We start from the raw sequence: 25,217 nt of genomic DNA on the forward strand, positions 1-25,217 counted from the left end.
AGATTATTACACCACTGACCTCTCTGCAGAGCATCGCTCCTCCACCTCCTGACAGATAAAGTGATATATCCTGCAGATTATTACACCACTGGCCTCTCTGCAGAGTATCGCTCCTCCACCTACTGACAGATACATAGTGATATATCCTGCAGATTTTTACTCCACTGACCTCTCTGCAGAGCATCACTCTTCCACCTCCTGACAGATACATAGTGATATATCCTGCAGATTATTACACCGCTGACCTCTCTGCAGAGCATCGCTCCTCCACCTCCTGACAGATACAGTGATATATCCTGCAGATTATTACACCACTGACCTCTCTGCAGAGCATCACTCCTCCACCTCCTGATAGATACATAGTGATATATCCTGCAGATTATTACACCACTGACCTCTCTGCAGAGCATCGCTCCTCCACCTACTGACAGATACATAGTGATATATCCTGCAGATTATTACACCACTGACCTCTCTGCAGAGCATCGCTCCTCCACCTCCTGACAGATACACAGGGATATATCCTGCAGATTATTACACCACTGACCTCTCTGCAGAGCATCGCTCCTCCACCTCCTGACAGATACACAGTGATATATCCTGCAGATTATTACACCACTGACCTCTCTGCAGAGCATCGCTCCTCCACCTCCTGACAGGTACATAGTGATATATCCTGCAGATTATTACACCACTGACCTCTCTGCAGAGCATCGCTCCTCCACCTCCTGACAGATACATAGTGATACATCCTGCAGATTATTACACCACTGACCTCTCTGCAGAGCATCGCTCCTCCACCTCCTGACAGATACATAGTGATATATCCTGCAGATTATTACACCACTGACCTCTGCAGAGCATCGCTCCTCCACCTCCTGACAGATACACAGGGATATATCCTGCAGATTATTACACCACTGACCTCTCTGCAGAGCATCGCTCCTCCACCTCCTGACAGATACATAGTGATATATCCTGCAGATTATTACACCACTGACCTCTCTGCAGAGCATCGCTCCTCCACCTCCTGACAGATACATAGTGATATATCCTGCAGATTATTACACCACTGACCTCTCTGCAGAGCATCGCTCCTCCACCTCCTGACAGATACAGTGATATATCCTGCAGATTATTACACCACTGGCCTCTCTGCAGAGCATCGCTCCTCCACCTCCTGACAGATACAGTGATATATCCTGCAGATTATTACACCACTGGCCTCTCTGCAGAGTATCGCTCCTCCACCTACTGACAGATACATAGTGATATATCCTGCAGATTTTTACTCCACTGACCTCTCTGCAGAGCATCACTCCTCCACCTCCTGACAGATACAGTGATATATCCTGCAGATTATTACACCACTGACCTCTCTGCAGAGCATCACTCCTCCACCTCCTGACAGATACATAGTGATATATCCTGCAGATTATTACACCACTGACCTCTCTGCAGAGCATCGCTCCTCCACCTACTGACAGATACATAGTGATATATCCTGCAGATTATTACACCACTGACCTCTCTGCAGAGCATCGCTCCTCCACCTCCTGACAGATACACAGGGATATATCCTGCAGATTATTACACCACTGACCTCTCTGCAGAGCATCGCTCCTCCACCTCCTGACAGATACACAGTGATATATCCTGCAGATTATTACACCACTGACCTCTCTGCAGAGCATCGCTCCTCCACCTCCTGACAGGTACATAGTGATATATCCTGCAGATTATTACACCACTGACCTCTCTGCAGAGCATCGCTCCTCCACCTCCTGACAGATACATAGTGATACATCCTGCAGATTATTACACCACTGACCTCTCTGCAGAGCATCGCTCCTCCACCTCCTGACAGATACACAGTGATATATCCTGCAGATTATTACACCACTGACCTCTCTGCAGAGCATTGCTCCTCCACCTCCTGACAGATACATAGTGATACATCCTGCAGATTATTACACCACTGACCTCTCTGCAGAGCATCGCTCCTCCACCTCCTGACAGATACATAGTGATATATCCTGCAGATTATTACACCACTGACCTCTGCAGAGCATCGCTCTTCCACCTCCTGACAGGTACATAGTGATATATCCTGCAGATTATTACACCACTGACCTCTCTGCAGAGCATCGCTCCTCCACCTCCTGACACGTACATAGTGACATATCCTGCAGATTATTACACCACTGCCCTCTCTGCAGAGCATCGCTCCTCCACCTCCTGACATACATAGTGATATATCTTGCAGATTATTACACCACTGACCTCTGCAGAGCGTCGCTCCTCCACCTCCTGACAGATACATAGTGATATATCCTGCAGATTATTACACCACTGACCTCTCTGCAGAGCATCGCTCCTCCACCTCCTGACAGGTACATAGTGACATATCCTGCAGATTATTACACCACTGACCTCTCTGCAGAGCATCGCTCCTCCACCTCCTGACAGGTACATAGTGATATATCCTGCAGATTATTACACCACTGCCCTCTCTGCAGAGCATCGCTCCTCCACCTCCTGACAGATACATAGTGATATATCCTGCAGATTATTACACCATTGACCTCTCTGCAGAGCATCGCTCCTCCACCTCCTGACAGGTACATAGTGACATATCCTGCAGATTATTACACCACTGCCCTCTCTGCAGAGCATCGCTCTTCCACCTCCTGACAGGTACATAGTGATATATCCTGCAGATTATTACACCACTGACCTCTGCAGAGCATCGCTCCTCCACCTCCTGACGGATACATAGTGAATTAGTGATATATCCTGCAGATTATTACACCGCTGACCTCTCTGCAGAGCATCGCTCCTCCACCTCCTGACAGATACACAGTGATATATCCTGCAGATTATTACACCGCTGACCTCTCTGCAGAGCATCGCTCCTCCACCTCCTGACAGATACATAGCGACATCCTGCAGATTATTACACCACTGACCTCTGCAGAGCATCGCTCCACCACCTCCTGATAGATACATAGTGATATATCCTGCAGATTATTACACCGCTGACCTCTCTGCAGAGCATCGCTCCTCCACCTCCTGACAGATACAGTGATATATCCTGCAGATTATTACACCACTGACCTCTCTGCAGAGCATCGCTCTTCCACCTCCTGACAGATACATAGTGAGATATCCTGCAGATTATTACACCACTGACCTCTCTGCAGAGTATCGCTCCTCCACTTCCTGACAGATACATAGTGATAATTCCTGCAGATTATTACTCCACTGACCTCTCTGCAGAGCATCGCTCCTACACCTCCTGACAGATACATAGTGATAATTCCTGCAGATTATTACACCACTGACCTCTCTGCAGAGCATCGCTCCTCCACCTCCTGACAGATACATAGTGATAATTCCTGCAGATTATTACACCACTGACCTCTCTGCAGAGCATCGCTCCTCCACCTCCTGACAGATACAGTGATAATTCCTGCAGATTATTACTCCACTGACCTCTTTGCGGAGCATCACTCCTCCACCTCCTGACAGATACATAGTAATAATAATAATAATTTTTATTTATATAGCGCCAACATATTCCGCAGCGCTTTACAAATTATAGAGGGGACTTGTACATACAATAGACATTACAGCATAACAGAAATACAGTTCAAAACAGATATCAAGAGGAGTGAGGGCCCTGCTCGTAAGCTTACAAACTATGAGGAAAAGGGGAGACACGAGAGGTGGATGGTAACAATTGCTATAGTTATTCGGACCAGCCATAGTGTAAGGCTTGGGTGTTCGTGTAAAGCTGCATGAACCAGTTAATTAATTTTTTTTTTTTTTAATATAGGCCACACAGGGATCGTTAGGTTAATGCATTGAGGCGGTAGGCCAGTCTGAACAAATGAGTTTTTAGGGCACGCTTAAAACTGTGGGGATTGGGGATTAATCGTGTTATCCTAGGTAGTGCATTCCAAAGAATCGGCGCAGCACGTGTAAAGTCTTGGAGACGGGAGTGGGAGGTTCTGATTATTGAGGATGCTAACCTGAGGTCATCAGCGGAGCGGAGGGCACGGGTAGGGTGGTAGACTGAGACCAGAGAGGAGATGTAGGGTGGTGCTAGGGTGGATAGTGATATATCCTGCAGATTATTACACCACTGACCTCTCTGCAGAGCATCGCTCCTCCACCTACTGACAGATACATAGTGATATATCCTGCAGATTATTACACCACTGACCTCTCTGCAGAGCATCGCTCTTCCACCTCCTGACAGATACACAGTGATATATTCTGCAGATTATTACACCACTGACCTCTCTGCAGAGCATCGTTCCTCCACCTCCTGACAGATACATAGTGAATTAGTGATATATCCTGCAGATTATTACACCGCTGACCTATCTGCAGAGCATCGCTCCTCCACCTCCTGACAGATACACAGTGATATATCCTGCAGATTGTTACACCGCTGACCTCTCTGCAGAGCATCGCTCCTCCACCTCCTGACAGATACATAGCGACATCCTGCAGATTATTACACCACTGACCTCTGCAGAGCATCACTCCTCCACCTCCTGATAGATACATAGTGATATATCCTGCAGATTATTACACCGCTGACCTCTCTGCAGACCATTGCTCCTCCACCTCCTGACAGATACAGTGATATATCCTGCAGATTATTACACCACTGACCTCTCTGCAGAGCATCGCTCCTCCACCTCCTGACAGATACATAGTGATAATTCCTGCCGATTATTACACCACTGGCCTCTCTGCAGAACATCGCTCCTCCACCTCCTGACAGATACACTGTGATATATCCTGCAGATTATTACACCACTGACCTCTCTGCAGAGCATCGCTCCTCCACCTCCTGACAGATACACAGTGATCTATCCTGCAGATTATTACACCACTGACCTCTCTGCAGAGCATCGCTCCTCCACCTCCTGACAGATACATAGTGATACATCCTGCAGATTATTACACCACTGACCTCTCTGCAGAGCATCGCTCCTCCACCTCCTGACAGATACATAGTGATATATCCTGCAGATTATTACACCACTGACCTCTCTGCAGAGCATCGCTCCTCCACCTCCTGACAGATACAGTGATATATCCTGCAGATTTTTACTCCACTGACCTCTCTGCAGAGCATCACTCTTCCACCTCCTGACAGATACATAGTGATATATCCTGCAGATTATTACACCGCTGACCTCTCTGCAGAGCATCGCTCCTCCACCTCCTGACAGATACAGTGATATATCCTGCAGATTATTACACCACTGACCTCTCTGCAGAGCATCACTCCTCCACCTCCTGATAGATACATAGTGATATATCCTGCAGATTATTACACCACTGACCTCTCTGCAGAGCATCGCTCCTCCACCTACTGACAGATACATAGTGATATATCCTGCAGATTATTACACCACTGACCTCTCTGCAGAGCATCGCTCCTCCACCTCCTGACAGATACACAGGGATATATCCTGCAGATTATTACACCACTGACCTCTCTGCAGAGCATCGCTCCTCCACCTCCTGACAGATACACAGTGATATATCCTGCAGATTATTACACCACTGACCTCTCTGCAGAGCATCGCTCCTCCACCTCCTGACAGGTACATAGTGATATATCCTGCAGATTATTACACCACTGACCTCTCTGCAGAGCATCGCTCCTCCACCTCCTGACAGATACATAGTGATACATCCTGCAGATTATTACACCACTGACCTCTCTGCAGAGCATCGCTCCTCCACCTCCTGACAGATACATAGTGATATATCCTGCAGATTATTACACCACTGACCTCTGCAGAGCATCGCTCCTCCACCTCCTGACAGATACACAGGGATATATCCTGCAGATTATTACACCACTGACCTCTCTGCAGAGCATCGCTCCTCCACCTCCTGACAGATACAGTGATATATCCTGCAGATTATTACACCACTGACCTCTCTGCAGAGCATCACTCCTCCACCTCCTGACAGATACATAGTGATATATCCTGCAGATTATTACACCACTGACCTCTCTGCAGAGCATCGCTCCTCCACCTACTGACAGATACATAGTGATATATCCTGCAGATTATTACACCACTGACCTCTCTGCAGAGCATCGCTCCTCCACCTCCTGACAGATACACAGGGATATATCCTGCAGATTATTACACCACTGACCTCTCTGCAGAGCATCGCTCCTCCACCTCCTGACAGATACACAGTGATATATCCTGCAGATTATTACACCACTGACCTCTCTGCAGAGCATCGCTCCTCCACCTCCTGACAGGTACATAGTGATATATCCTGCAGATTATTACACCACTGACCTCTCTGCAGAGCATCGCTCCTCCACCTCCTGACAGATACATAGTGATACATCCTGCAGATTATTACACCACTGACCTCTCTGCAGAGCATCGCTCCTCCACCTCCTGACAGATACATAGTGATATATCCTGCAGATTATTACACCACTGACCTCTGCAGAGCATCGCTCCTCCACCTCCTGACAGATACACAGGGATATATCCTGCAGATTATTACACCACTGACCTCTCTGCAGAACATCGCTCCTCCACCTCCTGACAGATACACAGTGATATATCCAGCAGATTATTACACCACTGACCTCTCTGCAGAGCATCACTCCTCCACCTCCTGACAGATACATAGTGATATATCCTGCAGATTATTACACCACTGACCTCTCTGCAGAGCATCGCTCCTCCACCTCCTGACAGATACAGTGATATATCCTGCAGATTATTACACCACTGACCTCTCTGCAGAGCATCGCTCCTCCACCTCCTGACAGATACATAGTGATACATCCTGCAGATTATTACACCACTGGCCTCTCTGCAGAGCATCGCTCCTCCACCTCCTGACAGATACAGTGATATATTCTGCAGATTATTACACCACTGACCTCTCTGCAGAGCATCGCTCCTCCACCTCCTGACAGATACACAGGGATATATCCTGCAGATTATTACACCACTGACCTCTCTGCAGAACATCGCTCCTCCACCTCCTGACAGATACACAGTGATATATCCAGCAGATTATTACACCACTGACCTCTGCAGAGCATCGCTCCTCCACCTCCTGACAGATACACAGTGATCTATCCTGCAGATTATTACACCGCTGACCTCTCTGCAGAGCATCGCTCTTCCACCTCCTGACAGATAAATAGTGATATATCCTGCAGATTATTACACCACTGACCTCTCTGCAGAGCATCGCTCCTCCACCTCCTGACAGATACATAGTGATATATCCTGCAGATTATTACACCACTGGCCTCTCTGCAGAGTATCGCTCCTCCACCTACTGACAGATACATAGTTATATATCCTGCAGATTATTACTCCACTGACCTCTCTGCAGAGCATCACTCCTCCACCTCCTGACAGATACATAGTGATATATCCTGCAGATTATTACACCACTGACCTCTCTGCAGAGCATCGCTCCTCCACCTCCAGACAGATACATAGTGATATATCCTGCAGATTATTACACCACTGGCCTCTCTGCAGAGTATCACTCCTCCACCTCCTGACAGATACATAGTGATATATCCTGCAGATTATTACTCCACTGACCTCTCTGCATAGCATCACTCCTCCACCTCCTGACAGATACATAGTGATATATCCTGCAGATTATTACACCACTGACCTCTCTGCAGAGCATCGCTCCTCCACCTCCTGACAGATACATAGTGATATATCCTGCAGATTATTACACCACTGGCCTCTCTGCAGAGTATCGCTCCTCCACCTACTGACAGATACATAGTGATATATCCTGCAGATTATTACTCCACTGACCTCTCTGCAGAGCATCGCTCCTCCACCTCCTGACAGATACAGTGATATATCCTGGAGATTATTACACCACTGACCTCTCTGCAGAGCATCACTCCTCCACCTCCTGACAGATACATAGTGATATATCCTGCAGATTATTACACCACTGACCTCTCTGCAGAGCATCGCTCCTCCACCTACTGACAGATACATAGTGATATACCCTGCAGATTATTACACCACTGACCTCTCTGCAGAGCATCGCTCCTCCACCTCCTGACAGATACACAGTGATATATCCTGCAGATTATTACACCACTGACCTCTCTGCAGAGCATCGCTCCTCCACCTCCTGACAGATACATAGTGATATATCCTGCAGATTATTACACCACTGACCTCTCTGCAGAGCATCGCTCCTCCACCTCCTGACAGATACATAGTGATATATCCTGCAGATTATTACACCACTGACCTCTCTGCAGAGCATCGCTCCTCCACCTCCTGACAGATACATAGTGATATATCCTGCAGATTATTACACCACTGACCTCTCTGCAGAGCATCGCTCCTCCACCTCCTGACAGATAGTGATATATCCTGCAGATTATTACACCACTGACCTCTCTGCAGAGCATCGCTCCTCCACCTCCTGACAGATACATAGTGATATATCCTGCAGATTATTACACCACGGACCTCTCTGCAGAGCATCGCTCCTCCACCTCCTGACATACATAGTGATATATCCTGCAGATTATTACACCACTGACCTCTCTGCAGAGCATCGCTCCTCCATCTCCTGACAGATACACAGGGATATATCCTGCAGATTATTACACCACTGACCTCTCTGCAGAGCATCGCTCCTCCACCTCCTGACAGATACATAGTGATAATTCCTGCAGATTATTACACCACTGACCTCTCTGCAGAGCATCGCTCCTCCACCTCCTGACAGATACATAGTGATAATTCCTGCCGATTATTACACCACTGGCCTCTCTGCAGAGCATCGCTCCTCCACCTCCTGACAGATACACAGGGATATATCCTGCAGATTATTACACCACTGACCTCTCTGCAGAGCATCGCTCCTCCACCCCCTGACAGATACACAGTGATATATTCTGCAGAGTATTACACCACTGACCTCTCTGCAGAGCATCGCTCCTCCACCTCCTGACAGATACACAGGGATATATCCTGCAGATTATTACACCACTGACCTCTCTGCAGAGCATCGCTCCTCCACCTCCTGACAGATACATAGTGATATATCCTGCAGATTATTACACCACTGACCTCTCTGCAGAGCATCGCTCCTCCACCCCCTGACAGATACATAGTGATATATCCTGCAGATTATTACACCACTGACCTCTCTGCAGAGCATCGCTCCTCCACCCACTGACAGATACATAGTGATATATCCTGCAGATTATTACACCACTGCCCTCTCTGCAGAGCATCGCTCCTCCACCTCCTGACACATACATAGTGATATATCCTGCAGATTATTACACCACTGACCTCTCTGCAGAGCATCGCTCCTCCACCCACTGACAGATACATAGTGATATATCCTGCAGATTATTACACCACTGACCTCTCTGCAGAGCATCGCTCCTCCACCTCCTGACACATACATAGTGATATATCCTGCAGATTATTACACCACTGACCTCTCTGCAGAGCATCGCTCCTCCACCCCCTGACAGATACACAGTGATATATTCTGCAGAGTATTACACCACTGACCTCTCTGCAGAGCATCGCTCCTCCACCTCCTGACAGATACACAGGGATATATCCTGCAGATTATTACACCACTGACCTCTCTGCAGAGCATCGCTCCTCCACCCCCTGACAGATACATAGTGATATATCCTGCAGATTATTACACCACTGACCTCTCTGCAGAGCATCGCTCCTCCACCCCCTGACAGATACATAGTGATATATCCTGCAGATTATTACACCACTGACCTCTCTGCAGAGCATCGCTCCTCCACCCACTGACAGATACATAGTGATATATCCTGCAGATTATTACACCACTGCCCTCTCTGCAGAGCATCGCTCCTCCACCTCCTGACACATACATAGTGATATATCCTGCAGATTATTACACCACTGACCTCTCTGCAGAGCATCGCTCCTCCACCCACTGACAGATACATAGTGATATATCCTGCAGATTATTACACCACTGCCCTCTCTGCAGAGCATCGCTCCTCCACCCCCTGACAGATACATAGTGATATATACTGCAGATTATTACACCACTGACCTCTCTGCAGAGCATCGCTCCTCCACCTCCTGACACATACATAGTGATATATCCTGCAGATTATTACACCACTGACCTCTCTGCAGAGCATCGCTCCTCCACCTCCTGACAGATAAATAGTGATATATCCTGCAGATTATTACACCACTGACATCTCTGCAGAGCATCGCTCCTCCACCTCCTGACAGATACAGAGTGATATATCCTGCAGATTATTACACCACTGACCTCTCTGCAGAGCATCGCTCCTCCACCTCCTGACACATACATAGTGATATATCCTGCAGATTATTACACCACTGACCTCTCTGCAGAGCATCGCTCCTCCACCTCCTGACAGATACATAGTGATATATCCTGCAGATTATTACACCACTGACCTCTCTGCAGAGCATCGCTCCTCCACCTCCTGACACATACATAGTGATATATCCTGCAGATTATTACACCACTGACCTCTCTGCAGAGCATCGCTCCTCCACCTCCTGACACATACATAGTGATATATCCTGCAGATTATTACATCACATCGTGGTCCGAGTCCTGGACACTTATAAGAAGACAATCCATCAGAGACTACAACTCCCATCATGTTTCCCCCTTGCAGCCAATAACTGGTGATATTTCCCTAATGGGAGCTCTGGCGCCATCTATTGGTGAGGGACAACAAGCACACGATCCACAATCCTGCTGTACTTCCTGTGATATAGCTGGTGGAGGCTGAGACTTGTAGTTCTACACCGGAGAACACAATCCTATATGCCTGATAAGTTCTGAACAGACTTTCATACATTTCTCCTCCATTTTTATAACCTGTACTTGCTGCAGACCACAGGCTTTGTGTTTGTACAGAGCTGACCTCTGTTCCAGACCTGTGACTTCTCAGAGCTGAGTGTCTGCTTCAGTGTACACAATGGTCTGACACACTGTAACAACAGGACAGCAGGGAGATGTGTGCTGCTCTGTGCGACTGCAGAGGATTCTCTCATCTACACTGATACATTGTGACAAACCCTCAGCTGTGCGAGGTCGTGGGTGCGCAGGTCTCTAGAAGCGAGAATGTTCACATTCACGGACAGTAATCGGAGATCTTGAAACAATCTGATCCAACATTTGCATTTTTTTTTTTGGTCTTTTCTTTATTTTCTTGTTTTCCGTAAGTTTTTTTTATTTTTATACCTTTTTTTTTTCTCCCTTTTTAGAACAATAAGTCGCACGTTCGGTTAAAATATTTTCGCCAAAAAAAGTGTTGAACAAAAAAAACTGGAGGACATTGGCGCACGATAAGTTTACAACTTTTTAAGATATCGCAATTGACAAATCGGCCTCAAACATCCGGAAAATAAGAAAAATAAAAAAAAACCGCCTAATTGCAAACGTAAAAAAAAAGGCGCAAATAAAAAAGAATTTAGTGCAAATCATAAAACGTCAAAAATCAGTCGCGGATTCGATAACGAAGCAGATCCGAAGTTTCTTAGAAAGTTGTCAAACTTATCCGAAGTTGATTGATAAGAAAGAGTCACCCCATCTTCTGCGGACGCCCCCATACGGGTGCTGGTGCCGGGGAGTCCGTCCTGCCAGTCCTCGCTTATTACTGGGATGACATTCCTGGAGACGGGAGACCACTAGTAGATGGCACCCCCATACCTCCAGTGTCAGCCAGTACCTGCACCCCCATACCTCCAGTGTCAGCCAGTACCTGCACCCCCATACCTCCAGTGTCAGCCAGTACCTGCACCCCCATACCTCCAGTGTCAGCCAGTACCTGCACCCCCATACCTCCAGTGTCAGCCGATACCTGCACCATTATCCCCCCAGTATCAGCCGATACCTGCACCATCAGCCCCCCAGTGTCAGCCGGTACCTGCACCCCCATCCCCCCAGTGTCAGCCAGTACCTGCACCTTCATCCCTCCAGTGTCAGCCAGTACCTGCACCTTCATCCCTCCAGTGTCAGCCAGTACCTGCACCTTCATCCCCCCAGTATCAGCCGATACCTGCACCATCAGCCCCCCAGTGTCAGCCGGTACCTGCACCCCCATCCCCCCAGTGTCAGCCAGTACCTGCACCTTCATCCCTCCAGTGTCAGCCAGTACCTGCACCTTCATCCCCCCAGTGTCAGCCGGTACCTGCACCCCCATCCCCCCAGTGTCAGCCGGTACCTGCACCCCCATCCCCCCAGTGTCAGCCGGTACCTGCACCCCCATCCCCCCAGTGTCAGCCGGTACCTGCACCCCCACCCCCCCGGTGTCAGCCGGTACCTGCACCCTGGGATGGATGCTGGGACTGTGGTGGTCCCAGGGACTGTGCGCACAGCTGCTTTCCCCCCTCTCCCCAGCAGAGGAGGATTTGGGATGTCTTTTCCCTAGGAGGAGAGGCGGGTTCAGTGCTGACTTGTGTTGTGCAGAGGACACAGCTCTCTCCTCTCTGCTGCTCTCTAATTACTGGGGTCCTCGATTCCTGCAGCCCGACACCCCAGCCCTGGATGGATTGCAAGCCTTAGGGGGCACTGTATGGAATTCCCTCTGACTCTCCTCCTGGTAAGTCTCTGTAGTTGGGGGCAGCGCTGGGTTAATGGGGTCTTTGTACACCTTTAGATGTTAAGCTCTTGGTGCAAGCAGCTATTGTTCTCCAGATCCTGGGGTGCGTAGAGCAGCGTTAACCCTCCAATGACTAGTGTGGGGGTCCGACACAATTGTTTGGAGCAACGTTTTGGAATACACTACGGACTTCTCTTCAGTCATTAGATCTGTCCCGATAAATACGGCCTGGCCCTTTAAAAAGATCCTATGGGACAAGATTTCTTAGGAATTTACAGTCGCCGTTATCGTCCAAACCGAAAATGTTCCCAAAAATCCAGGTACGGTGGTGACCGCACCGAGCGCCCCCCGATAGAAATCCATATCTGATCTAAAGCCGCGTCCTTCCTTCACCTGCCGCCCCCGTGTGACCCGAAATCCTGTATGTAGCCAGATCTGCCCCCACAATGATCCCACCCAATAATATCAGAATTATCTGCGAAACATCAAATTGTTACTATCCCCCCCAAATATCGCTCTGATGCTCCGTTGTATCTGACCCTTGTCTACAGAAAGCCGGCCCCCCACTGAAGTCTAAAAATCCCCCCCAATCCTCCAAATATTAGAAGGGTCTCCTTCCTTCCTAAGAAGCTGTGTACGACCCCCGGACGTAAAAGTATAACCCCCCCAAAATACACGAGTATTCCCGGCCATAAAGGAGCCCCCATACAGTGCGGCCCCCGTGGACAGGCGCTCGTTCTTCCGCGTCCAGATATTTGTCCGTTCTCATTTTTTTTAACATTTCGAAGGATTTTGCAGAAACTGTTTTGTTTCTTAATCTTCTTTTTTTTTATTTTGGGGGGAGGGGGGGGATTTAAAATACTGATGATAAAAAACGGATGAGGCCGCTGATCACCGAGGGAGGTCGCCGTCCACGTGCAGCAGATGCCGGGACCGATGTAGCAGAGCTGACTGTGTCACAAGTCATTGGAGCAGGGGGTCCCTATCTTATCCCTATCGGGGTCCTGAATTATCCCACCCCTCCCATGGATGACGCCGGTCACTTGTATGTATGGTCAGAGAGTGGATTCCCCTCCCGGACGGATCACTAACGCTCCGCATCCCCGGCATTTCTTTATTTACAGATTACTTTCCGTCAATGTTACTTTTTGGATACATTTATCCCTCCGTTTTCTCAGGATTTCCTCTTTGTATCCTTCAGACTTGTGCAAAAAAAAAACCTATTTTCTAATTGTATCCAAGTGGGTGACCAGGGCACACTCTCCGCGTCCAGGGCGCCGGGGCATCACCGACCAGCCTCGCTGTTGGACCAGGGCAGGAAACGTCTTTTACCCCCCGAAAATAAGTGTAAAATCTGGGCGACTGCCTGCACCCTAGAACAACTGCTCACGTAGCGATTCCCACAGACCACGTCCACAATGAATCTTTCCAGACGGTCAAAAAAAACAAACGTTTTGGATATTTAATCTTTAAAGGAAGTTTTTTTTTTTTTTTTTTTCTGAAACAGTTTTTGGACTCTATTCACACTGAATTCTTCAAAAAGAATCCACATCAAAATACAAGAAAAAAAAAAGGTGTGAACAAGACCGAGCAGAGTTTTGGATTATTATTATTATTATTATTTGAATATGATCCAATCATAAGTGACAAGAATATTGTTCTTTTTTGTTTTGTATTTTGTTGTTGTTTTTTTATATTGGGAATTTTTCAAAAATCTCAGAAAAAATTAAAGCGTTGGGAAAAAAAAAAAGGAGGAACAGAAAATATTTCTCATCTAATAGTAGAAATTATAAACTTCTAGGCCTTTTCAGAAGTGTTGTGGAGCCAATCTGGATGATAGGATCGATCTCTGTGTGAACTCGGCCGAAGTCTCCGACTCTGATCGGGATCTGGACAAAGTTCTTATAATCGGCGCAACTAAAGTTCTGGTGCGCGCAGTGTCCGACCTCGCCGTGGACAGATGTGGCGCATCTATTTCTGAGCAGAGTCCCATATACTCCATGGTGTGCGGGGTCTTCTGTGTAGGGCAGATACGGTCTCAGAGCGATAGATGATACCTGCGTCTGCTGCAATTATCCCACCACGTAACGTGGCCCCTTGTATCCTGGTCCGACGCTGACGGCAACAACTACTCGCCTTACTGACGGTTACTCCACGAAAAAACTCCGACTTACTGAAAACGTTGTGAAACCATCTCTCCAGCCGACCCTCACGACGAATATGGCGAAGACCCCGCCGAAGACTTCACACTATACTTTATATGACTCATCTATAGAACATCCAACAATGGACAACTACTACCTCCAGCTTCATCTCCTCCTCATAATACCGATATCATACGCCACGTCGTTACAACAATGTACCATAGTTACAGCAAAGTCTCCCCATGATTTATATTGTATCACCCATAATATAACTACTATAATAGTGCCCCTATGTACAAGAATATAACTACTATAATACTGCTCCTATGTACAAGAATATAACTAATATAACTGCCCCTATGTACAAGAATATAACTACTATAATACTGCCCCTATGTACAAGAATATAACTACTATAATACTGCTCCTATGTACAAGAATATAACTAATATAACTGCCCCTATGTACAAGAATATAACTACTATAATACTGCTCCTATGTACAAGAATATAACTACTATAATACTGCTCCTATGTACAAGAATATAACTACTATAATACTGCTCCTATGTACAAGAATATAACTACTATAATACTGCCCCCTATGTACAAGAATATAACTACTATAATACTGCTCCTATGTACAAGAATATAACTACTATAATACTGCCCCTATGTACAAGAATATAACTACTATAATACTGCTCTTATGTACAAGAATATAACTACTATAATACTGCCCCTATGTACAAGAATATAACTAATATAATACTGCTCCTATGTACAAGAATATAACTACTATAATACTGCTCCTATGTACAAGAATATAACTACTATAATACTGCCCCTATGTACAAGAATATAACTACTATAATACTGCTCTTATGTACAAGAATATAACTACTATAATACTGCTCCTATGTACAAGAATATAACTACTATAATACTGCCCCCTATGTACAAGAATATAACTACTATAATACTGCTCCTATGTACAAGAATATAACTATAATACTGCTCCTATGTACAAGAATGTAACTAATATAATACTGCTCCTATGTACAAGAATATAACTAATATAATACTGCTCCTATGTACAAGAATATAACTACTATAATACTGCTCCTATGTACAAGAATATAACTATAATACTGCTCCTATGTACAAGAATATAACTACTATAATACTGCCCCTATGTACAAGAATATAACTAATATAATACTGCTCCTATGTACAAGAATATAACTACTATAATACTGCTCCTATGTACAAGAATATAACTACTACAATACTGCCCCTATGTACAAGAATATAACTACTATAATACTGCTCCTATGTACAAGAATATAACTACTATAATACTGCTCCTATGTACAAGAATATAACTACTATAATACTGCTCCTATGTACAAGAATATAACTACTATAATACTGCTCCTATGTACAAGAATATAACTACTATAATACTGCTCTTATGTACAAGAATATAACTACTATAATACTGCTCCTATGTACAAGAATATAACTACTATAATACTGCTCCTATGTACAAGAATATAACTACTATAATACTGCTCCTATGTACAAGAATATAACTACTATAATACTGCTCCTATGTACAAGAATATAACTACTATAATACTGCCCCTATATACAAGAATATAACTACTATAATACTGCTCCTATGTACAAGAATATAACTACTATAATACTGCCCCCTATGTACAAGAATATAACTACTATAATACTGCTCCTATGTACAAGAATATAACTACTATAATACTGCTCTTATGTACAAGAATATAACTACTATAATACTGCTCCTATGTACAAGAATATAACTACTATAATACTGCCCCCTATGTACAAGAATATAACTACTATAATACTGCTCCTATGTACAAGAATATAACTACTATAATACTGCTCCTATGTACAAGAATATAACTACTATAATACTGCCCCTATGTACAAGAATATAACTACTATAATACTGCTCCTATGTACAAGAATATAACTACTATAATACTGCTCCTATGTACAAGAATATAACTACTATAATACTGCCCCCTATGTACAAGAATATAACTACTATAATACTGCTCCTATGTACAAGAATATAACTACTATAATACTGCTCCTATGTACAAGAATATAACTACTATAATACTGCTCCTATGTACAAGAATATAACTACTATAATACTGCTCCTATGTACAAGAATATAACTACTATAATACTGCCCCCTATGTACAAGAATATAACTACTATAATACTGCTCCTATGTACAAGAATATAACTACTATAATACTGCTCCTATGTACAAGAATATAACTACTATAATACTGCCCCTATGTACAAGAATATAACTACTATAATACTGCCCCTATGTACAAGAATATAACTACTATAATACTGCTCCTATGTACAAGAATATAACTACTATAATACTGCCCCCTATGTACAAGAATATAACTACTATAATACTGCCCCCTATGTACAAGAATATAACTACTATAATACTGCTCCTATGTGCAAGAATGTAACTACTATAATACTGCCCCTATGTACAAGAATATAACTACTATAATACTGCCCATATGTACAAGAATATAACTACTATAATACTGCTCCTATGTACAAGAATATAACTACTATAATACTGCCCCCTATGTACAAGAATATAACTACTATAATACTGCCCCCTATGTACAAGAATATAACTACTATAATACTGCCCCCTATGTACAAGAATATAACTACTATAATACTGCCCCCTATGTACAAGAATATAACTACTATAATACTGCTCCTATGTACAAGAATATAACTACTATAATACTGCCCCTATGTACAAGAATATAACTACTATAATACTGCTCCTATGTACAAGAATATAACTACTATAATACTGCCCCCTATGTACAAGAATATAACTACTATAATACTGCCCCCTATGTACAAGAATATAACTACTATAATACTGCTCCTATGTGCAAGAATGTAACTACTATAATACTGCCCCTATGTACAAGAATATAACTACTATAATACTGCCCCTATGTACAAGAATATAACTACTATAATACTGCCCCCTATGTACAAGAATATAACTACTATAATACTGCTCCTATGTGCAAGAATGTAACTACTATAATACTGCCCCTATGTACAAGAATATAACTACTATAATACTGCCCCTATGTACAAGAATATAACTACTATAATACTGCTCCTATGTACAAGAATATAACTACTATAATACTGCCCCCTATGTACAAGAATATAACTACTATAATACTGCCCCCTATGTACAAGAATATAACTACTATAATACTGCCCCCTATGTACAAGAATATAACTACTATAATACTGCCCCCTATGTACAAGAATATAACTACTATAATACTGCTCCTATGTACAAGAATATAACTACTATAATACTGCCCCCTATGTACAAGAATATAACTACTATAATACTGCTCCTATGTACAAGAATATAACTACTATAATACTGCTCCTATGTACAAGAATATAACTACTATAATACTGCCCCTATGTACAAGAATATAACTACTATAATACTGCCCCTATGTACAAGAATATAACTACTATAATACTGCTCCTATGTACAAGAATATAACTACTATAATACTGCCCCCTATGTACAAGAATATAACTACTATAATACTGCCCCCTATGTACAAGAATATAACTACTATAATACTGCTCCTATGTGCAAGAATGTAACTACTATAATACTGCCCCTATGTACAAGAATATAACTACTATAATACTGCCCCTATGTACAAGAATATAACTACTATAATACTGCTCCTATGTACAAGAATATAACTACTATAATACTGCCCCCTATGTACAAGAATATAACTACTATAATACTGCCCCCTATGTACAAGAATATAACTACTATAATACTGCCCCCTATGTACAAGAATATAACTACTATAATACTGCCCCCTATGTACAAGAATATAACTACTATAATACTGCTCCTATGTACAAGAATATAACTACTATAATACTGCCCCCTATGTACAAGAATATAACTACTATAATACTGCCCCCTATGTACAAGAATATAACTACTATAATACTGCCCCCTATGTACAAGAATATAACTACTATAATACTGCCCCCTATGTACAAGAATATAACTACTATAATACTGCCCCCTATATACAAGAATATAACTACTATAATACTGCTCTTATGTACAAGAATGTAACTACTATAATACTGCCCCTATGTACAAGAATTTAACTACTATAATACTGCCCCTATGTACAAGAATATAACTACTATAATACTGCCCCCTATATACAAGAATATAACTACTATAATACTGCCCCTATGTACAAGAATATAACTACTATAATACTGCTCCTATGTACAAGAATATAAATACTATAATACTGCCCCTATGTACTTGCATATTACACATACATAATGAGCAGTTTATGTTTTTTTTTCATGATTTCCAACTTTAGAGCCAAGATTTTTGAAAACAACAAGTTGATAATTTGCACATTTTATTTTGGGGAAGTGACTGCAGGGAGTTTCGGTCCTGGGATCCGGTTGAGGCTGGAGTGTGAGCTGTGCCGGGGATGTAGTTGCACATCTGTGCTGAGCGCGGCGGTTCGGCCTTCTGGGAGTGCGCAGTGTAATGCGGTACATCCTGTCCCATCCCAGCACAGCAGACGGGATTAATGTGGTTTATAAATGGGGACGATAGAACAGATGCGCTCCGGGCAGCTTGGATACTTTTTGTTTTCTTTGTGCATCCTCCAGGTTTTTGGACTATTCCCTCCGCTGAGCGCGGACGAGGCTGGTCGGTGTCAAGCAGCTTTTTCAAAATGAAGATAAAGTTTTTTCTAGAAAAGCGAATGAAGAGCAAAAATATTTTGTATCATGACTTCATTGAAATAAAAAATAACATTATAATAATAGCATAGGCATAAAAAATAGCTGACACTTTCCCAGTGGTGTGTACGGCTCCCAGTCTCCCGCTCCCAGTGGTGTGTAGTCTCCCGTTCCCAGTGGTGTGTACGGCTCCCAGTCTCCCGTTCCCAGTAGTGTGTACGGCTCCCAGTCTCCCGTTCCCAGTAGTGTGTACGGCTCCCAGTCTCCCGTTCCCAGTGGTGTGTACGGCTCCCAGTCTCCCGTTCTCAGTGGTGTGTACGGCTCCCAGTCTCCCGTTCCCAGTAGTGTGTACGGCTCCCAGTCTCCCGTTCCCAGTAGTGTGTACGGCTCCCAGTCTCCCGTTCCCAGTGATGTGTACGGCTCCCAGTCTCCCGTTCCCAGTGGTGTGTACGGCTCCCAGTCTCCCGTTCCCAGTGATGTGTACGGCTCCCAGTCTCCCGTTCCCAGTGATGTGTACGGCTCCCAGTCTCCCGTTCCCAGTGATGTGTACGGCTCCCAGTCTCCTGTTCCCAGTGGTGTGTACGGCTCCCAGTCTCCCGTTCCCAGTGGTGTGTACGGCTCCCAGTCTCCCGTTCCCAGTGGTGTGTACGGCTCCCAGTCTCCCGTTCCCAGTTGTGTGTACAGCTCCCAGTCTCCCGTTCCCAGTAGTGTGTACGGCTCCCAGTCTCCCGTTCCCAGTGGTGTGTACGGCTCCCAGTCTCCCGTTCCCAGTGGTGTGTACGGCTCCCAGTCTCCCGTTCCCAGTAGTGTGTACGGCTCCCAGTCTCCCGTTCCCAGTGTTGTGTACGGCTCCCAGTCTCCCGTTCCCAGTAGTGTGTACGGCTCCCAGTCTCCCGTTCCCAGTGTTGTGTACGGGTCACAGTCTCCCGTTCCCAGTGATGTGTACGGCTCCCAGTCTCCCGTTCCCAGTAGTGTGTACGGCTCCCAGTCTCCCGTTCCCAGTAGTGTGTACGGCTCCCAGTCTCCCGTTCCCAGTAGTGTGTACGGCTCCCAGTCTCCCGTTCCCAGTGGTGTGTACGGCTCCCAGTCTCCCGTTCCCAGTAGTGTGTACGGCTCCCAGTCTCCCGTTCCCAGTGGTGTGTACGGCTCCCAGTCTCCCGTTCCCAGTGATGTGTACGGCTCCCAGTCTCCCGTTCCCAGTGGTGTGTACGGCTCCCAATCTCCCGTTCCCAGTGGTGTGTACGGCTCCCAGTCTCCCGTTCCCAGTGATGTGTACGGCTCCCAGTCTCCCGTTCCCAGTGGTGTGTACGGCTCCCAGTCTCCCGTTCCCAGTGGTGTGTACGGCTCCCAGTCTCCCGTTCCCAGTGGTGTGTACGGCTCCCAGTCTCCCGTTCCCAGTGTTGTGTACGGCTCCCAGTCTCCCGTTCCCAGTAGTGTGTACGGCTCCCAGTCTCCCGTTCCCAGTGGTGTGTACGGCTCCCAGTCTCCCGTTCCCAGTGATGTGTACGGCTCCCAGTCTCCCGTTCCCAGTGGTGTGTACGGCTCCCAGTCTCCCGTTCCCAGTGTTGTGTACGGCTCCCAGTCTCCCGTTCCCAGTAGTGTGTACGGCTCCCAGTCTCCCGTTCCCAGTGGTGTGTACGGCTCCCAGTCTCCCGTTCCCAGTGTTGTGTACGGGTCACAGTCTCCCGTTCCCAGTGATGTGTACGGCTCCCAGTCTCCCGTTCCCAGTTGTGTGTACGGCTCCCAGTCTCCCGTTCCCAGTGATGTGTACGGCTCCCAGTCTCCCGTTCCCAGTGGTGTGTACGGCTCCCAGTCTCCCGTTCCCAGTGGTGTGTACGGCTCCCAGTCTCCCGTTCCCAGTGGTGTGTACGGCTCCCAGTCTCCCGTTCCCAGTGGTGTGTACGGCTCCCAGTCTCCCGTTCCCAGTGGTGTGTACGGCTCCCAGTCTCCCGTTCTCAGTGGTGTGTACGGCTCCCAGTCTCCCGTTCCCAGTTGTGTGTACGGCTCCCAGTCTCCCGTTCCCAGTGGTGTGTACGGCTCCCAGTCTCCCGTTCCCAGTGGTGTGTACGGCTCCCAGTCTCCCGTTCCCAGTAGTGTGTACGGCTCCCAGTCTCCCGTTCCCAGTAGTGTGTACGGCTCCCAGTCTCCCGTTCCCAGTAGTGTGTACGGCTCCCAGTCTCCCGTTCCCAGTGGTGTGTACGGCTCCCAGTCTCCCGTTCCCAGTAGTGTGTACGGCTCCCAATCTCCCGTTCCCAGTGGTGTGTACGGCTCCCAGTCTCCCGTTCCCAGTGGTGTGTACGGCTCCCAGTCTCCCGTTCCCAGTGGTGTGTACGGCTCCCAATCTCCCGTTCCCAGTGGTGTGTACGGCTCCCAGTCTCCCGTTCCCAGTGGTGTGTACGGCTCCCAGTCTCCCGTTCCCAGTGGTGTGTACGGCTCCCAGTCTCCCGTTCCCAGTGATGTGTACGGCTCCCAGTCTCCCGTTCTCAGTGGTGTGTACGGCTCCCAGTCTCCCGTTCCCAGTGATGTGTACGGCTCCCAGTCTCCCGTTCCCAGTGGTGTGTACGGCTCCCAGTCTCCCGTTCCCAGTGGTGTGTACGGCTCCCAGTCTCCCGTTCCCAGTGGTGTGTACGGCTCCCAGTCTCCCGTTCCCAGTGGTGTGTACGGCTCCCAGTCTCCCGTTCCCAGTGTTGTGTACGGCTCCCAGTCTCCCGTTCCCAGTGATGTGTACGGCTCCCAGTCTCCCGTTCCCAGTAGTGTGTACGGCTCCCAGTCTCCCGTTCCCAGTAGTGTGTACGGCTCCCAGTCTCCCGTTCTCAGTAGTGTGTACGGCTCCCAGTCTCCCGTTCCCAGTAGTGTGTACGGCTCCCAGTCTCCCGTTCCCAGTGATGTGTACGGCTCCCAGTCTCCCGTTCCCAGTGGTGTGTAGGGCTCCCAGTCTCCCGTTCCCAGTGGTGTGTACGGCTCCCAGTCTCCCGTTCCCAGTGGTGTGTACGGCTCCCAGTCTCCCGTTCCCAGTGGTGTGTACGGCTCCCAGTCTCCCGTTCCCAGTGTTGTGTACGGCTCCCAGTCTCCCGTTCCCAGTGGTGTGTACGGCTCCCAGTCTCCCGTTCCCAGTGGTGTGTACGGCTCCCAGTCTCCCGTTCCCAGTGGTGTGTACGGCTCCCAGTCTCCCGTTCCCAGTGGTGTGTACGGCTCCCAGTCTCCCGTTCCCAGTGGTGTGTACGGCTCCCAGTCTCCCGTTCCCAGTGGTGTGTACGGCTCCCAGTCTCCCGTTCCCAGTTGTGTGTACGGCTCCCAGTCTCCCGTTCCCAGTAGTGTGTACGGCTCCCAGTCTCCCGTTCCCAGTGATGTGTACGGCTCCCAGTCTCCCGTTCCCAGTGGTGTGTACGGCTCCCAGTCTCCCGTTCCCAGTTGTGTGTACGGCTCCCAGTCTCCCGTTCCCAGTGGTGTGTACGGCTCCCAGTCTTCCGTTCCCAGTGGTGTGTACGGCTCCCAGTCTCCCGTTCCCAGTGTTGTGTACGGCTCCCAGTCTCCCGTTCCCAGTGGTGTGTACGGCTCCCAGTCTCCCGTTCCCAGTGTTGTGTACTGCTCCCAGTCTCCCGTTCCCAGTGGTGTGTACGGCTCCCAGTCTCCCGTTCCCAGTGGTGTGTACGGCTCCCAGTCTCCCGTTCCCAGTGATGTGTACGGCTCTCAGTCTCCCGTTCCCAGTTGTGTGTACGGCTCCCAGTCTCCCGTTCCCAGTGTTGTGTACGGCTCCCAGTCTCCCGTTCCCAGTGGTGTGTACGGCTCCCAGTCTCCCGTTCCCAGTGGTGTGTACTGCTCCCAGTCTCCCGTTCCCAGTGGTGTGTACGGCTCCCAGTCTCCCGTTCCCAGTAGTGTGTACGGCTCCCAGTCTCCCGTTCCCAGTGTTGTGTACTGCTCCCAGTCTCCCGTTCCCAGTGGTGTGTACGGCTCCCAGTCTCCCGTTCCCAGTGGTGTGTACGGCTCCCAGTCTCCCGTTCCCAGTGATGTGTACGGCTCCCAGTCTCCCGTTCCCAGTGGTGTGTACGGCTCCCAGTCTCCCGTTCCCAGTGGTGTGTACGGCTCCCAGTCTCCCGTTCCCAGTGATGTGTACGGCTCCCAGTCTCCCGTTCCCAGTGTTGTGTACGGCTCCCAGTCTCCCGTTCCCAGTGGTGTGTACGGCTCCCAGTCTCCCGTTCCCAGTGATGTGTACGGCTCCCAGTCTCCCGTTCCCAGTGATGTGTACGGCTCCCAGTCTCCCGTTCCCAGTAGTGTGTACGGCTCCCAGTCTCCCGTTCCCAGTGGTGTGTATGGCTCCCAGTCTCCCGTTCCCAGTGGTGTGTACGGCTCCCAGTCTCCCGTTCCCAGTGGTGTGTACGGCTCCCAGTCTCCCGTTCCCAGTAGTGTGTACGGCTCCCAGTCTCCCGTTCCCAGTGTTGTGTACGGCTCCCAGTCTCCCGTTCCCAGTAGTGTGTACGGCTCCCAGTCTCCCGTTCCCAGTGATGTGTACGGCTCCCAGTCTCCCGTTCCCAGTGTTGTGTACGGCTCCCAGTCTCCCGTTCCCAGTGGTGTGTACGGCTCCCAGTCTCCCGTTCCCAGTGGTGTGTACGGCTCCCAGTCTCCCGTTCCCAGTGGTGTGTACGGCTCCCAGTCTCCCGTTCCCAGTGGTGTGTACGGCTCCCAGTCTCCCATTCCCAGTGGTGTGTACGGCTCCCAGTCTCCCGTTCCCAGTGATGTGTACGGCTCCCAGTCTCCCGTTCCCAGTGTTGTGTACGGCTCCCAGTCTCCCGTTCCCAGTGGTGTGTACGGCTCCCAGTCTCCCGTTCCCAGTGGTGTGTACGGCTCCCAGTCTCCCGTTCCCAGTGGTGTGTACGGCTCCCAGTCTCCCGTTCCCAGTGGTGTGTACGGCTCCCAGTCTCCCGTTCCCAGTTGTGTGTACGGCTCCCAGTCTCCCGTTCCCAGTAGTGTGTACGGCTCCCAGTCTCCCGTTCCCAGTGGTGTGTACGGCTCCCAGTCTCCCGTTCCCAGTAGTGTGTACGGTTCCCAGTCTCCCGTTCCCAGTGTTTTGTACGGCTCCCAGTCTCCCGTTCCCAGTGGTGTGTACGGCTCCCAGTCTCCCGTTCCCAGTGGTGTGTACGGCTCCTAGTCTCCCGTTCCCAGTGGTGTGTACGGCTCCCAGTCTCCCGTTCCCAGTTGTGTGTACGGCTCCCAATCTCCCGTTCCCAGTGGTGTGTACGGCTCCCAGTCTCCCGTTCCCAGTGGTGTGTACGGCTCCCAGTCTCCCGTTCCCAGTGATGTGTACGGCTCCCAGTCTCCCGTTCTCAGTGTTGTGTACGGCTCCCAGTCTCCCGTTCCCAGTGGTGTGTACGGCTCCCAGTCTCCCGTTCCCAGTGGTGTGTACGGCTCCCAGTCTCCCGTTCCCAGTGGTGTGTACGGCTCCCAGTCTCCCGTTCCCAGTGGTGTGTACGGCTCCCAGTCTCCCGTTCCCAGTGGTGTGTACGGCTCCCAGTCTCCCGT

General features: G+C 47.8%; 1 protein-coding gene across 1 annotated transcript in view; it reads left to right on the forward strand.

Annotated features, from left to right (window-relative positions):
* The first annotated feature begins 12,516 nt into the window (after nucleotides 1-12,516).
* The window catches only part of NBL1 (NBL1, DAN family BMP antagonist), a 46,333-nt gene continuing 33,632 nt past the window's right edge, over nucleotides 12,517-25,217 (forward strand). The window contains exon 1 of the mRNA XM_069742097.1: nucleotides 12,517-12,673. The gene's annotated coding sequence lies outside the window, so the exon portion shown is untranslated. The remainder of the gene's footprint in view (nucleotides 12,674-25,217) is intronic.

The sequence above is a fragment of the Ranitomeya imitator genome, chromosome 10 (genome assembly GCF_032444005.1).
Source record: "Ranitomeya imitator isolate aRanImi1 chromosome 10, aRanImi1.pri, whole genome shotgun sequence".
Classification (NCBI taxonomy): Eukaryota; Metazoa; Chordata; class Amphibia; order Anura; family Dendrobatidae; genus Ranitomeya; species Ranitomeya imitator.